Here is a 17,456-nt window from a genome sequence, read left to right as displayed (position 1 = left end):
TCAATAAGCTGTTGACAAATCTTCTCCTGAGGACCTGTAACATCTGAATTTTACTTGGGGGGATTCTTGGTGACTTTTACATATGAACCTCAAAGAAACTAGCTCTAACGATGGATTTTCAGATATTACGGCAGGCAGTGGGTGAGACATTTTTGCACAGGAGGACCTGTCTCGTGCCCCTTGAATCCCACCAACATGTGGGCAAACCTGGACTTGACTTATCACTTGGTTTATTTCCTACAAACAGGATTATTTTGGGAGGCAGAATAATGGCTCCTCAAAGACGGCCTCCTCCTAACCCCCAGGGAAATCTGTGAGTATGTCAGTGGCAAAGGGGAATTAAGATTGTATGTTGAATTCAGGTTGCTAATGAGCTGACTGTGAGATGGAGAGTTTGTCCTAGATTATCGGGATGAGCAAAATATAATCACAAGGAATCTTTTAAGTGGAAGAGTGAAGCAGAAGGTCAGCATCAGAGAGATATTTGAAGATGCTACACGGCCAGCTTTGAAGATGGAAGAAGGCACCACAAGCCAAAGAATTCAGGCAACCTCTAAGAGCTGGAAAAGGCAGGGAAACAGATTCCCCTCCAAAGCTTCCAGAGGAACACAGCCTTGTCAACACCTTGATTTTAACCCAGTCAGACTCATTTTAAAATTCTGATCTCCACACTGTAAGATAAGAAAATTTATGTTGTTTTAAGTCATTGAGCTTGTGATAATTTGTTACAGCAGCAATAGGAAATTAATACAGTAAGTGAGAAATTTATTTTAATTCTTTAAGCCTCACTTTCTTCCTAGGTAAAATGGCAATAATAGAAAGTACTGACTGCTCTTTTGATAATCCAATAAATTGACTTGGGTAAATTGCTGGTTACACAGGAAGTATTCAGTACATGCTGTTTCCTATCTCTTCCATCTGCAGGCCCACTACCAACCGTAAATCTTGCAATGATGGCTACATTCAAAACTGAGGGCATGTAATTAACAGATAATTGTCTAATAGATTTAATAGAATTATCTCTTAAATGTATCAATATTTGTGTAACTTTCTATAGTGAAGGACACACACAGAGAGAAACTGGTACAACAAGAGCTATTAGCAAATACTAAAAAAACTCTGTTTATGTATAGCTTATCGCTGGGGATGTAAAATGACTTCTGAGCTAGTAGATGCTCTGAATAAGCATGCCAGGAATTCAAAGTTCAAAAGATCATTATAAACCATACTTTCTTTCCATTAATACTAAAAAGGGAAAAGGAATGCTGAGGGGGGCGGGTCTTGGTCTCATCAACTCTTAAAAGCAACAAGAATACAGCGTGATTCCACCTTTAGCATGGAAGAGAGAATATAGATGGGTCCAAAAATATTTTATAAACATGTTTAAGAGAATAGACATACCATTAAAAGAAATGGGGATGACAGAAGACTCGTGTCTGATAACAGCCACCTAACTGTGAGAATTAAATGCCAAATCAAATTACCATCCAGGAGTAACTCAGAACGTAAAAAAAAAAAATTTTCAGTCTTTGTTCATATTATTGCTTAAGAGGCCAGTTTTGGAACTGGTAGCAGGAAAATGTTATTAACTCATTAAAGTGTAAAACTGGTTGCCAAATGGTGATACATACTAGGATCCCACAGGAGAAATCTGTGTGTGTGTGTACTGTCCTGACTCAAAGTAACTGATGAGATAAAAACAGAAAATGTATATAAAATACTTTCTGAATTTTACTTAATAAAGATACTGAATGATCATTAAAATACGAGAAGGGGTCCATATGGATATATTATCCCTAAGGAAGAAATAAGAATATGGCAGAACCTGTATCAAGCTATCTTGGTAGATTCAAAAGACCCTTAATCATGAAATCAGTTGTATCTATTATTAACAATAAAAAAACCCCTTGGGTCAGGTAACTCAATCACCATGGCTTAAGCAACTACCTAATAAAGCAGAATCATGTTTTTCTAGAGAATTATAGAAGAGCCCTTAATCACAACTGGTCTACACACCTATGTTTCCGGTCTGCCCTATTTGCATCTAATTCCTTAACTCTTGGAATCTACAAGATAAGCCACTGTATTTAAAACTGTTTGTGCACTGTGGGTATTTGAGGAAAGTAATAACGAAGTGTCAAATGCTCTTTTTAACTGATGTTTTTATAATTACATGGACTCAGTTCTCTTCAGTATTTTTCATGGAAAAATTGCTTTAAAATCCTAAAATTATTTTTAACTTTTAAATAAGTAATAAGACTTTAAAAAACCATCTCTAGAGGGCTTCCTTGGTGGCTCAGTGGTTGGGAGTCCGCCTGCCAACTCATGGGACACGGGTTCGTGCCTCGGTCTGGGAGGATGGAGCGGCTGGGCCCGTGAGCCATGGCCGCTGAGCCTCCGCATCCGGAGCCTGTGCTCCACGACGGGAGAGGCCACAGCGGTGAGAGGCCCGTGTACCACAAAACAAAACAAACAAACAAAAAAACATTTCTAGGGAATTCCCTGGTGGTCCAGTGGTTAGGACTTGGTGGCCTGGGTTCAGTCCCTGGTCGGGGAACTAAGATCCTGCAAGCTGCATGGCATGCCCAAACCAACCAACCAACCAACACCCAGAAACCATCTCTACATGAATAAAGAAAGCTAGTGACTTGATCAACACAGTAAAACTTTAGGAATCTTCTTTTTAAAAGACAAGCCTTTCTCTGAAATCTCAAAATCAAATGCTATATTGTATCTATAATTCTAAAGACTCTGTAAACATGGTCTTCACCGCCTTCACTATATAAATTCATACAGTGTTTTTCCCAATAAAGATCTATTCAAAAATTCATACAGTGAATATTTAATCAGGCAGGTAAAAGTAGAGACTGATTTATTTCTAAACACATTTACTTTATCACATCACTTAGCAACACTATTTATTTAGAAGAATCTCCAATGCTTTGCTAATTCACTTTATCTCTTACAGTGTTACTGTTCTCTCAAATTAAATGAAACGATTATCAGGTAACATTTAATTGACGCTGTGCCTTTTCTTATGGATGTTGACTTTTACCACATACATACAGGAGGTGGAGGTGGGAACACGGAGGGGAAGGGGTTAGCAGTTTTCTCAGCTTTGTCAAAATGATGGAGGAAAAGGGGAGTGAAGTGAGTCTATTAAGAGTATAAACTCATTCCATTCTCAGTGGTGTTTAGAACATAAATCAGTAAGATTCAGCACGCTTATTATAATAACTAAGTCAAAGAAATTACAGCACTTACAAAAGCTTAAATGTCTAAAAGCTAAGTGTCTAAACTGGAAACATATCCAGGCATACACATAAGAAGAGGAACTCCATTATAAAATAAGCAAGACAAAGAGTTGGATGTCACCATAAATTCTATGCAAAGAATATTGGGAAAGTATATGTTCATATACACCTCTGTGTGTTTGGAAGACAGCTAAAGGACAAGACAAGACAAGCTTTTGTTTATTTCACATTCTTTTATACGGGTAAGACTTTTCTATTTTCCTTTAGATTCCTCTCTTGACTTCTCAAGATACTCCACATACAACTTTAAGAGAAAATAGAAACCATTAGTTATTTACCTTCAGCATTTATTCATGACTTCATCCCCTAAATATTTATTGACTTCCAACTAAGTGCCATGTGGAGACTAAGCCCTGGACAAGGAGACAGGAATATGAAGAAAGCAGCTCCTGCAGAGGAGAAGCTTTACAAACGCAGTTGTACGTAAAGTGTTCCAGTACACAGTGGTATGTTCTGAGCTTGTAAACTGATTGTTAAAATGGCGAATGCATCTCTACTGATTAACAAGTAGACGGAAAGATTATTTAAAACCTTGCAAAGTCAGAATTCAAGCCCAAAATGCCTGGAAGAGCTCACACTGTTTAACACCCAGCCTCTCATTGGTCCTGAAGTTCCACCTAATTAAACCTTGCATTCCAGTGAATAAATTTTGTGACTTTATCTATACATAGACATTGAATATACGAGCCTCAAGTATTTTGTAGGGCTTAGAAATAATTTGGATATAATTGATTTAGTTCAACAAAAACACCATGAACAATATCATTGATGCTGAGAGAAATTTTCTACCAATTAGTGTTACAAGTCACTTAATAATGACCAATTTAAGGGAAGAGCTTGATCCTATGTCAAAACATGGCCCAGGGAAGGTATGCTTTAGCTTGGGAAAGCTGCTTTCATAAAAGATGACATCAAAACAACATTTTAAAATTATTAGTGATTTGATGAGTGATTTGTACTGTAACCTTATACTTGTAAGCACTTTTATAAAACATATATATGTGTAATATATTATACTGCATAGTATATTAACAGCCTTCTTATATTATGCTATTATTAATTATTTGCACTGCCACTTATATCACTTGCTAAGTAATTATAGATATATGAATGTGCATGTATACACTTTCATATGTATGTCTATATATAATTTTATAATTGACAATGGTTTAAATTATTATTTACATCAATATATGGATATACAAATCAATACTTTGAATATTGTCCCTGGATACAAATATTAGTAGTTATGGGAACACACAGGAAGTGATGTCTGACCTTAATTACAGGGGTAGAAGAAATCAGGGAGAAAATACACTATGGGAGTGAATCTCACGCAGAGACAACAGAAGGATACCAAAGAAGAAAGGAAAGGCATGTGGCATGTGCAGGAATCCTGAAAAGGCTGTGTGGCTGGATAGATTAGACTTGGCTAGTTGGTACATCAAGAAGAGTCTGAATTTTTTTTTGGCTGCACTGTGCACCTTGTGGGATTTTAGTTCCCCGACCAGGGATCGAACCCGGGCCCTCAGCAATGACAGTGTGGAGTCCTAACCACTGGACCACCAGGGAATTCCCAAGAAGAGTCTGAATTTTATCCTGTGCATAACAAAAGGCCATTGTGAGTTGGAAAGTAATAATGGTATCAGATTTGCACTGTAGAAAATGAACTGTGGCAGCAGACGGAAGGACAGAAGGTTTTTTTTTTTTAAAGATAATTTTAAAAATCACAACTGTTTTTTTAGGTAACTATAGAAACAAAGTGTATCTGGGTCAGAGGGGAAAGTGACAAGAGATGAAGAGATCCATTAGGAGAATTACATTAGAAAAAAATCCTTCATTCACTCAGTAAACATTTATTGAGCAACTATATGCTCCAGGCACTGCGGATACATCAATGAAAAACAAGGGTAAAAAACAGAGATAGTTCTCATGGATAGCTTACTATATTACAGCTGGGAAAAATGGCTAACATTTATATAGCACTTACTCTGTGCCACTCATTATTTTAAGCAGTTTACTTTTAATAAATCATTTAAGATAAGCCACACTGATGTGGTTCTAATGGGATCAATAGCCATAGAGTTAGTGAAGGAATCTGATTCAACAGAAATTCAGGAAGCAGGTAAAACTGACTGGTTTAGTAACTGTATGGCTATGCATACGGTGAAACAAAATGCTTCTTGAGGTTTAGGTAGCAAGAATAACTTTTTCTTAAATGGTTAAGTGTAGCCTACTTTTCTTAATTCTATAGGAATGATGCCGTGCATTTAATTTGGGGCTATTTCTGCATAAAAATAAAGTAAAGCAAGAGAAGGATTATGGGAACACAAAATGGTTCTTCTCTGTCTCTTGGATTTCTGAAGTCTACTAACCAGTTTTACCACTTTATTTTCAATTTCTGAAGTGGCTCTCTTGAGCTATGCCTAAAAACACTGTTTTCAGTGTTCTCAAATCATGCCTCTAATAACTATGTAAGTGAAGTTAAAGGTAACAGGTGGGGCATTACCAAGATGAAATGATTAGATATTTCTGCACAGAGGAAACCAGCAAAGAAATAGAGAGCAGGCACTTCTGCTCTCTCAGTTTGGAGGAAAGTAGTCAGAGCTGTCTTGAAACAAAAAGAGGAGAATTGTGTCCTGGCTTCCTTCATCAAAATACTATGAAGGTGCTATTTTCCAAGCTTAAATCAAAATTAACAAGAAGAATAAAACATAGTTCTAAACTGAAAACCAAACATAGCAAGATAATTTTGTTCCCTTAATCTTTTCTTTTGATTTCTTGGTACCAAGAATGCTAATAGCCTCTGCAAAAAGTGAGTCTTATGTGAAATGGTACTTAGCCATACCTGAATAATTTATTCTGGAATCTTCTACCATAACAACAATATGAGAATTCTAAATGTGAACCACCTAAAGGTACACTGTTTTCTTAACCTTATATTCATTCCCTAAGTGAAAAATCGCTAATGATACCACTACTTGGCCATTGATTTTTTTATCCTTAGGGGCAGAAACAGATCAATAAATTAATGATTTTAGTAAATTTACACTAACTGTTCTAAAAGAAAAGGTTCAGGAAAACTTTTTCCCCCTCATTTACACAAACATTATTGCTCCAAGAAATGTACATTATGAAATCAATCTACATTTGTGAAGCAAGAACCAAAACATCTCTATTTTGTGTGTGTGTGTGTGGTCCACACATTCCTCTCTTTATCACAATGTTAAAAAACCATATTTTTCCTTATTTGCAATTGGGATTAGGTATGACATTTTTCCCTTTGACTTCACTGGAATATTGCAGAAAGACCTATGGCTGTAAAACTTATCAGGTAGAAACAGATAAAGCTGTTAAATAAAATCTACATATTACCCAATCATCTGTTTACTGAGGACTTGCCTGGTGGCACAGTGGTTAAGACTGCGCTCCCAAAGGCAGGGGGCCCGGGTTCGATCTCCGGTCAGGGAACTAGATCCCCACATGCATGCCTCAACTAAGACCCGGAGCAACCAAATAAATTAATTAATTTTAAAAAAAGAAGTATCTGTTTACTGCAAATAATTCACATAAGCAATATTCAGCTTTTAAGGAACATGTTAAGAGTAATATACAAATCCACGGCACTTATTTTCCAATGACATAAATGGAGAATTTCAAAATATATGCTCTTCTTATTACTTAAATTTACTAATTTTCTCAAAGATGCTTTTATTTGTTTTTTTCTTTATGATGATTAAATGGAACATCTGTCAGCCGCAGAACTATACTACAGTATAGTTTAGTACAGCATTCTATACTAAATATATTTAGGCGATTCTAAGACCTGAACAAACATGGTATTTTACCACTGTCTTTGGCTGGTTGTGTCCCAGAGTATTAGACTTGCGATCAAAACTGTCCCTCAAACCTCACAATTGCTAAATCAAGACGTTTTGGAGTACTACATTTTGGTAAAAGCATGTTACTATATTTAACTTTCAAGTCGATACAATTTATATTTCCAGTCATTAAAAAAGAGAAATAAAACATGTACAGTGAAAAGAAGTACAGTGTTTTGTATTCCTATGATTTGGCCAAAGTGAGAACTCATTATTATTAGATTCATGGAAATCTGAGTTTAGCTACTTTTACTAGTGGTCCAGTAACTTTGGAAGCATTCTTAGCCTCTAGATTCAGCATTGAAGAAGTGTTAATTATTCTTCCACTTTTGTCCCTGTATATCCCATCTTTCCACCAAAAACAAATAGACAGTCAAATTTTATACACAGTTTAGAAAAGCAAGCACAAGGAAGAAACGAAGAAAGAAAAGGACAGAAGAAGGAGCGAGAGAGGGAAAATAAGCAAGGAAAAAAAAAATAAAGAAAGACAAACAAAGAGAAGCTCTGGAAACCCTCATAGTAGTAGCTACCTGCACAGTTCTTGCTATGCCGCAGGAACTGTGCTGCATGAATGATCCTATTTCCACGAATAATCTTACTTAAATCTTCAAAAGAACCCTATTAGCTAGGTACTATTATTGTCCCACTTTACAAATGAAACTGAGGCTTGGAAAGGTTCAGTCTCTTGGCTCAGGGTCACATCACCAATTGGTATTTGTCCCAGTTCTAACTCCAGAGGCTGTGCCCCTCGCTTGGATGGAAAGGAAGATAAGCGGGGTCAAGAGGTTGACCTTCCTGTGTACACATTTCAGAGAAGTAAGACATCTCATAATTAATATGTTGGAAAGGACCTCTTAATTTCCTTTCAACCTTTTCCATGCCCCACTAGTCTTTTCCATCTCAACAAATGGCAGCACCATTCTCCGCTGGCCAAGAAACCCAGAATCATGCTTAACTCTCTTTTTTCCTTACCCCATAATCCAATCCATCAGTAAGTACTATAGATGGAGATCTGAAATTACGCAAGCCTGTCTTCTTCTCTCTGTATCAGATGTCTTCCTGCATCAGCCCCTGCTTTCTCCTTGATACGTCCCCTTGACTCTCCACAGCTACAAGAGTCATCATCTGAAAACATCAACTGGAACGTGTTACTCCCTTGTTTTAAAATGATTTGGGTTCCCTGTGCTATACAGTAGGTCCTTGTCGGTTATCCATTTAAAATATAGCAGTGTGTATATGTCAGTCCCAAACCCTGTTCAATATTCTGTAACAACCTAAATGGGAAAAGAATTTGAAAAAGAATAGATACATGTATATGTATAACTGAATCAATCACTTTGCTGGGCACCTGAAACTAACACAACCTTGTTAATCAACTATACTCCAAAATAAAATAAAAAGTTAAAGAAAATGATTTGGGGCATTCTCTTTCCCTCAGAACGAAGTCTAAATTACTGCCCTGGGTTTATAAGGCTCTCACCCCAGTCTGTCTCCCGAGCACCATCCTGTCCCACTCTCTGGTTTGTTAGTTGAGGTCCAGGTGTGTTGATGTTCTTCTGGTCACTTGAACACACCAAGCTCGATGCCATCGCACGCGCTTTTCCCTCCACCTGAAACATTTCTTCCTCCCTTCTTCCTGGTGCATCATCTCATCCTAGGTCTAAGCTTAAATAGTACACCTTTCAGAGGCCTTTCCTGACATCCGCATCTCTATCTTGGATTTAATTATAACCCCCATAATACTTTAAACAATGTATACGTGTTGTATTTGTCTACTGTTTTATCATCCACAGCTATCAGAACCTCAGGTCAGAGGTCATAACTGCCATGATCGTCATTATTTTCCAAGATCCCAATAGACACCTGAAGCATAGTTGGGGCACCAAAGATACTTGTTGAATAATTCAATAAATAAGTGAGTAGGGAAACTCTTTAAGTTTCACCATAGAAACTCTGAACCTTCTCTTCCATTGCATTCTGGTTCTCTGTTGTATTCTTATAGGTTCTAGCAAATATAGAATCATACTAATGACAACAGCCATTGAACACCATGGTCTATTTCTCCCGGCTACGCAGAGCAAATTTAAAAAGACAGACTGAGATATTACTGAGTAATGTAATATATACCATAAATAAATATTTGATTTGAGATTATGGTATTTTAGCCACTTATGAAAGATTTGCTTAGTTTTTAAAAGGTGATTATCATTTGTTTTGAGAGTAAATATAGAACCATGCTAAACCTCTAAAAATGTGTCTAATAAGGATTCATATTCACGGGAAGATTTAATGATTTAAGAAAAGTTTCCTGTGAACTAAAGCTAATGAAAACAGTACAGCCATATGACATATAATTTTGGAATGAACCTAAAGAATAATAACTAATAAAATTTAGTTTATATTTTTCTATTTAAAAGGTACAAATTCTTTCATGGACAGTACAGTACAGGTATTTTACAGATTCATGTTTTTTTTTTTTTTTGGTTTTTGTGGTACCCGGACCCTCACTTTTGTGGCCTCTCCCGTTGCGGAGCACAGGCTCCGGACGCGCAGGCTCAGCGGCCATGGCTCACGGGCCCAGACGCTCCGCGGCATGTGGGATCTTCCCGGATCCGGGCACGAACCCGTGTCCCCTGCATCGGCAGGCGGACTCTCAACCACTGCTCCACCAGGGAAGCCCCAGATTCATGCTTTTAAAGGCAGGGATCTGGCATAGAAAGATCTTGATGACTGGAACTGTTCTGAACCGTTCAATGAAAAAGGAAAGGCTTACAAACATTATGCCATAGTCGCCAGCATCTCCTCCCAGGGTCTGTATTCTAGTGGATCTGTGCTCTCTTACAGATTAAAAATACTTGTATCAGTGCCTGACATTACTTCACCGTCTTATTATAACCCCCTGAGGCACTAGTGTCTTTCCTCTGGTTCTCATGTCACTAGTAATTAACTTTATTGCCAAGAATGCTTGCTTTTTTTCTCTCAGCGGAATGTCCGTAAAATCTTTTAATGCTGGTACTCAGACCTCATTTTCCGACTTACTGAACTTATTTATCTTTTTCCAGCCTTTGCTTTAAATTCAAGCTAATTATCAATAATGACTTTGCCTTAAACCCTGAAGTTACTGGTCGCCTTCCAGCGAAAAGCTGTGCTTCTTCTGAACCAGTATTAAGAGCGTCCAGTCTCCTGGGGTCTTGAGTATTCAGCCATCAAGTACGGAATACAATTCCGAAAGCCTCGTCCTTCATTGACATTTCATATACAGAAATGACTTTGCAGCTTGTTCTACTAGGTCAAGAAGCTATTTATATCTTTCAATAGCATATGAATTAGGGATCTTGGCGGATGAAAAACTGGGCACCGCTAGGCGGTGCACAGTCAAAGACAGTGGCAACACATGTCTGGCTATGGACCAGACACATTATAATGGCCAACACGCATATCATGTCTGACGCCCAGTTTCAGTGCCAAAACCAGAGAGAGACTCTCATAGACGGTGTGCCCATGTCATATGAGACCTCAATGAGGAAGCAGCAAACCAGTTTTCATAATGGAGCAAAAAGTAGGGCTCCTCCTACTAAATATACCGGGCCAGATGATCACGTATCCTAATTCCTTCTTCTGCCCATCAAGAAGTACCTTGATTTATGTCAGAGTTTGGGACTGACATGGACACACTGCTATATGTAAAACAGATAACCAAAAAGGACCTACTGTATAGCACAGGGGACTCTACTCGATATTCTGTAATAACCTAAATGGGGAAAGAATTTGACAAAGAGATACATGTATATGTATAACTGAATCATTTTGCTGTGCACCTGAAACTAACACAACATTGTTAATCAACTATACTCCAACATAAAATAAAAATTTAAAAAAGAGAGAAATATTGCAGAAAAAAAAAGAAGTATCTTGAATCTGATGCTCAGGCTTTGAGACGTGAAACAAGCAAACAAGAAACATAAAAATGTACAGGGCTTCCCTGGCGGCGCAATGGTTGAGGGTCCCACTGCCGATGCAGGGGACACGGGTTCGTGCCCCGGGCCGGGAAGATCCCACATGCCGCGGGGCGGCTGGGCTCGTGAGCCATGGCCGCTGAGCCTGCGCGTCCGGAGCCTGTGCTCCGCAATGGGAGAGGCCACAACAGGGAGAGGCCCGCGTATCGCAAAAAAAAAAAAAAAAAAAAAAAAAAGTACATAATGACTTTTTAATAAGAACTGAGGATACTTTATGCTAATATAGCTTTCTACTTCTCTCCCTGTCATAAAGTTGTCTCACATGAGGCAAAAAAATTGGGGTCACTAAAAATACTTAAGGCAGTGGTGCTGACTTTAAAATTTCAGTGATTTATAGAAAATGTTGATTTCTTTTTAAATTTTAAAATTGTATAATTGTTTATATAACATACTGACAACTTTTTTTTCCTGAAAAGAATTCTTTAAGAATAACATGAGCTCTAAACTGGTGGTTACTGTGAATCTCTTCAATCTTAAGTATATTTCACTGAAGGTTTCAAAGGCATTTTTACAGCAAATAGTTTCATGTATTTAAAAATGTGAAAGCTTTACGAAAAATCTTTTTTGGTGCCACAAGGATTTAAATCAATGCTAGGATAAGAGAATGTTCTAAGGGAATGAAAAGGGTCCCCTGGGAACTGTTTATAGGAGCTTTTTGTAGAATACTATTTAATTGATCTTTATATAAAATAGAGCTTCTTTTGGCCATTTGTCTATTCATTTATTTTTAATATTTGTTTAATATTTACTGTGTGTTCACCCCTGGATAGGCCTTGTGGTATAAAGATTAATGACACCTTTTTTTGACTTGAAAAAGTTTCTTCTCTACTAATGGAGGTCTTCACATTAGCAAATAATCAGAATACAATATTCTTGTTCTAAAGAAAGGTAGGGATAGAAGCACAAAAAAAGGGCATGGCTAATTTTGTTATCAAGATATTGGGAGCAACTTTGGAGAGGGAATGACATCTGAGTTGAAAGTTGAGGAGTGATTAGCAGTCATTAGGGCTGAGGGTGGGACATACCTGGAATAGTTACGTGAGACTGGATTTCACATCATAATAAAGAGCTAGAGGATTTCCTTGGAGACAAAACTAAAAAGGGACAGGAGTGCTTTCATGTTAGAATACTTATAATGTTAGAAGAGGAAAATTACAGAGTTAAATGCTGAGAAGAAATCAGGTAAAATATGCTCTATTATGAAGGGGATAAAAGAATACATGCTTTTTCAAGGGTGTGCTTTTTGTAAGCAACATATAATTGGGTTTTGTTTTCTTATCCAGTTTGACAACTTTTATATTCTAATTAGAACATTTAGTTCACTTACATTTAATATAATTATCGATACATTTTGCTTTATATCTATTATCATAATATTTGCTTTCTTTTTTGTTTCTTCTGTTCTATGTTCTGTTTTCTCTCATTTCTTGTTATCTTTTGGATTTATTTTATTATTATTAGTTTTCTAATTTCTTCCCTCTATTAGCTTAGGGAAAAAGAAAAAAAGAAAAGAATACATGCTGTTTTTCTTCCCGTAAAATTCCAAGTACTAGATCTGGAATTTTAATTCAAAGAGGCAATTATCAAAGGAGGATGTGTTTTCCAAGTCTGTATTATCATTATTACATTGAATTACCCTCGAGAAGACATATAGGGTAAAAGCAAAAGAGATGGAAGGCGGTTTAGCTAAATCCATAGGTGATTGCTACCCACACTTATATACAAAAGCTCTTTGGATGAAGCCACAGATAACAGGAACACACTTTCTAATTTCAGAGTTTGACCTTTTAGATTGTAACTATGAAAATGCACGTGTTGATTGGCCCCAGAAAACTGGATGGATGACCTATTTGGATGTAACATTTTCATGGGTTTTTTTTCTTGGGCTGCGCCACGCGGCTTCTGAAATTTTAGTTTCCTGACCAGGGACTGAACCTGGGCCCTCAGCAGTGAGAGCGCAGAGGCCTAACCAATGGACTACCGGGGAATTTCCTCAGGTTCTTCACTAATATTCCAATAAATGTATTTCATTACTAAATGATCATTTGAAGAATTACAATATGACAATTTGTAGTTATGAATTTTAAGGGCTGCATAACATTTTCTGATGTAGATACCATTACTAAAAAGCTCTATTTTTATTGGCATTAGTAATTTCCAGATTGCTACTTTTCGCATGGTGACATACATGTGCCTACAAATTTTTGCTTCTGTTGAGCCATGTCTCAAGTGGAATATTATAGCGTTCTTGACTTCATCTCCTTATTCAGATGTTTCTTCAACTTTATTTTCTCAGTTTACAACCTCACAAATAGTTTGGAAGTGTACCTGTTTCACCATAATCCCTGAAGTGAAGTTTTAAAAAGTTTCTTTGTAATATAATTGATAAAATAATTATAAAATGGTACCTTTGTGACCAGCTAGAAGGGTGGGGTAGGGAGGGTGGGAAGGAGGGAGATGCAAGAGGGAGGAGATATGGGGATGTATGTATATGTATAACTGATTCACTTCATTATAAAGCAGAAACTAACACACCATTGTAAAGCAATTATATGCCAATAAAAACGTTAAAAAAATGGTACCTTAAGGTTGATTTGATTTGTGTTTATTTCAACTTTAGAAAGAATAAACTTTTTCCACATGTAGGTAGAAAAATTACAGTGTGATACCAGGAAAGAATACTGTAAATGTTAGGATGCAGCGACCTCTAAAGTATTCTAAAATAAAACTGTACACCCCAGAGGATGCAGAACTTTTTGTCTCTCAGCGGATCCTACTCTGACTTCATTCTCATCTATCAAACATGCCTAAAAACTCAGTCTGGAGAACCCAGAAGAATTCAAGTATTCCTCCCTCTTATGTCAATCCTGAATAAGTGTCAAAGTTACTGTTTGAGGAAAGAATCTGGGATTCTAATTGGCCTCTAGCTGCCTGGTTATACAACCTGAAGGAGTTCCCTATATCTGTGACTCAGTTTACTCATCTGTCAAATATACGTATTTTTAACTGTTCTCAGAGCAATGAAGGCAAAATTGCATAAATGATAGTTCTAATAAAAGATCTAATGGAAAGAACCCCTGACATATGAGGATCTGTGTGCGTGTGTGTGTGTGTGTGTGTGTGTGTGTGTGTGTGTGTATACATGTGCTCTATTAACCAACATTCATTAAGTCCAAACACAGTAGAACTCCGAGGTGAAAATCCTGACGTTATCTATTCTTCAATTAGTGTATTCTTTAGTCCAGTCTTTTGGTAATTGCCCCAAAGCCCTCCAAACACTAAAAAGTAGTAACTCTGTCCTAACCAACAATCCATGAGTCGTGGGTGGTCTTAACCGGTTAGGACATTATAAGAGGAGAATTCTATGGCTAGCCAGGTTCTTATGACAATATAATTAAATCAAAAACAAGGGATTTTAATTTTCTGTTCTCCTCAGCCTCCTCTCCCATTCTTGACTCCTGAAATTAAAAGCTATGTTTTATTTTTAATGTAATTTGAGGATTATATTTGCTCCAGTAATTTCCTTAGATAGTCACTGTCCTAAAATCAATCTGGTTGACTTGAAGAAAGTGATTTTTAGTGAGTTGGAGAAAGAATTGGTAGTAGAGAGTTGATTGATTTTATGCCATGGTGCCTTGACTTGCTTCTCAGATCTGAAATACTAGCATTTCATATATTTCATGGGAATGGTGTATGGATATGCTTACTATAATTGTATAAAGTAAATGATAATAAATGACTACAGCTGAATTCAGTAACTAAACCCTCTGGTCCAAAAAGTCCGTCATCAAATGGATGGGAAGGGTAAGTACACTTGAGGGGGCTCTGTTACTTCCTGGATGGATGGATGGATGTGTTTGGGGAAGTTACCTGGCTACTCTGAGACCTAGATCCTTCCAACTGAGAAACAAGGAGAATCCTTGTATATAAGATTCAATCCTTGTATTACCTGACATAATTCCTGAGGCATACATATCTTGGAGAAGTGTCAAATGACATCACAAATGTGTCTTCATAAACATGCCATCTAGTTCATGAAATTTACATTGCTACATTTGAAGATTTTGAAAATAAATGCTCATATTACAGTCTATAAAATAGGTCTTTTCTAGAGTATATTTTGATGAAATTACTGACTGTACTACTAGAAGATATAATAGCTAGGTCAGAAAAAATTCATAATTCTAAGTATAATATTTTTGTAGAGAGGAAGAATATCTTTATTTCTTCTTTTATCACAAATATTCCAAACATATTTTTAATTCTGTTTAGCAAAATACCTCACACTTCCCAGAGAGGAGAATTTCATTCAAGATACTCTGTAAGTTTAAATAGTATTGCACTTCTCATTGATATATTAGAATATGTTACAAGAGACAGTGCAAAAATCCTAAAAAAATAAGTATCAGATTGAAACTATTTTGAAATACATATATGATTTTTTATTTTTTAATCTTGCAGGTCTCTGTATTTATTCTGTCAAAGGGAAGTTTTCTTGCATCAGGGAAATTAAGATAAATTCTGTTCCACAGATAGTTGCCAGAATCTGCCTGAGCCCCGTAAGTAATGCTAAGTCAGTGGTAGGAGAAGAGTAAAGGACAATATCTCTGGAATTTTTCTCTCTCACATGAAACTCTAGCTCTGAAAAAGCTCCCCAAATGATTTAGTTCCTATTTCCAAAAACACAATCTTTAGAGGCTCAGCCACTTTTTCAGCAAATCCCAAAATAAACCCAGTCTCTTCAGCTAGTCACTCCTCACTTAATATTTTGAAATATCATACAGTATAATGTTTTCCAAAGTTTGAATACAGACCAAAATTTTAAAGTAAATGCTACCATTCCATTCAGCTAAGGAAAGAAAAGTGCATAATAATAGAGCATATATATGTATAAAAAGAAAGAAAAAGCAAAATGTATAAAAAAGTATAGGCTATAATGTCTTGGAATTGTAGTCATTGGATTTCAAACATTTTGGGGGAATTTTAAAGAAAATCATACTTTTGATATTGAGGCTTATTCAGTCATTTGGAAAGATATACATGGTGTTTGGCACCAACGATTTAGTCCTTACATTTATATATATATATATATAAGACAAATTTGAATTATTTCACAGTCCCACTCTAAAGTTTACTTGCAGTAGTATTTCCCATTTGGGCAGCAAGATTCAACAAGCAGATTATTTTCTGATAAGTTGATTTCCTTCTCAGAACTTGGTTTCATACTAAGATTCATCTATCAATATGTAGAATACTAAAGTATGATTTGGTTGCTAAAAAAATAAAGGCATTAAACTTATTAAATTTAGTTGAACCCAAGTTAACACACTTTTTTTTTTTTTTTCCTCTCTGGCACACACCCAGCAGATGTCATTTTTCAGAGCTGTGATCCTGTTACGTCCAACGACATTTTCAACAAGTGCTATTTAATGCTTTAAAAAACCAGGAAGGGTAAGCATGGAATCTTTTTGAGACAGATGACAGAATAGTGTGCGTTTTTATAAAGCATCATAAGGAAACAGGTGACTGAATCATTTCTCCCTCCCTCTTCTCTCGCACACAGGTCCCCTCATTTCCTGTGTCCTGTTCACACATTCTTCCTGAGGTTCTTTTCCTTCTCCTGAGAGCAAGTGAGAACACAAACATCCTTATGATCAATCTAGAAGTGGCCAGCTTTCCTCCTAGGCTGCAGGGTGAGGAAGGGAGCTGAAGTGTGAGAGGCAGCCAGGGCTCTGGGGGAGCGATGGCAATAAATTACTGAGGTGACTTAGATCCCAGGTCATAGTCTATTCTCTGCAGTATTCAGACTTCACCAAAGAAAAGCTGAGCTAGATCAAGTCACAAAATGCCCCAAACTAAGAAAAATCATTAGACATACTGAGCTTGATACACATTTATTTAGCACTGTTTTCTTGGTGAAGGCGACATATTATCCATCAGCATTAGTCCACACAGCACCCAAGAAAATTCGAAAAAGGCACCCCCTTTGGGCAGACACACCTATAGGTAGAACACATGGTTTGCAAGTGGGGCTGGGCGGGTCCCAACACCCTCTGGTGGCCTCAAGCAGGCAGCTTTATGCAGAGTATAATCTGAACTAGACATGGGGATCCTATTTACATAGATCTTTCTCTTTAGTGCGTTACAAATCATAACACAAGAATAATATAACTAGAACACGTATTTACAATCATTGCAGAGTAGTATTGTGTCAGACAGAAAACGTAAGATTTTCATGAGCAAAT

At 36.9% G+C, this 17,456-nt stretch overlaps 1 protein-coding gene and 1 non-coding gene across 3 annotated transcripts in view; both read right to left on the bottom strand.

Annotated features, from left to right (window-relative positions):
• FREM2 (FRAS1 related extracellular matrix 2) overlaps positions 1 to 17,456 on the bottom strand; it is a 210,410-nt gene that overhangs the window by 118,032 nt on the left and 74,922 nt on the right. The window lies entirely within an intron of this gene.
• TRNAD-GUC (transfer RNA aspartic acid (anticodon GUC)) lies at positions 4,814 to 4,886 on the bottom strand. Its single transcript has one exon. It is a non-coding gene; the product is annotated as a tRNA-Asp (tRNA).

The sequence above is a fragment of the Kogia breviceps genome, chromosome 16 (genome assembly GCF_026419965.1).
Source record: "Kogia breviceps isolate mKogBre1 chromosome 16, mKogBre1 haplotype 1, whole genome shotgun sequence".
NCBI lineage: Eukaryota > Metazoa > Chordata > Mammalia > Artiodactyla > Physeteridae > Kogia > Kogia breviceps.
This window is presented reverse-complemented; position numbering and strand designations above follow the sequence as displayed.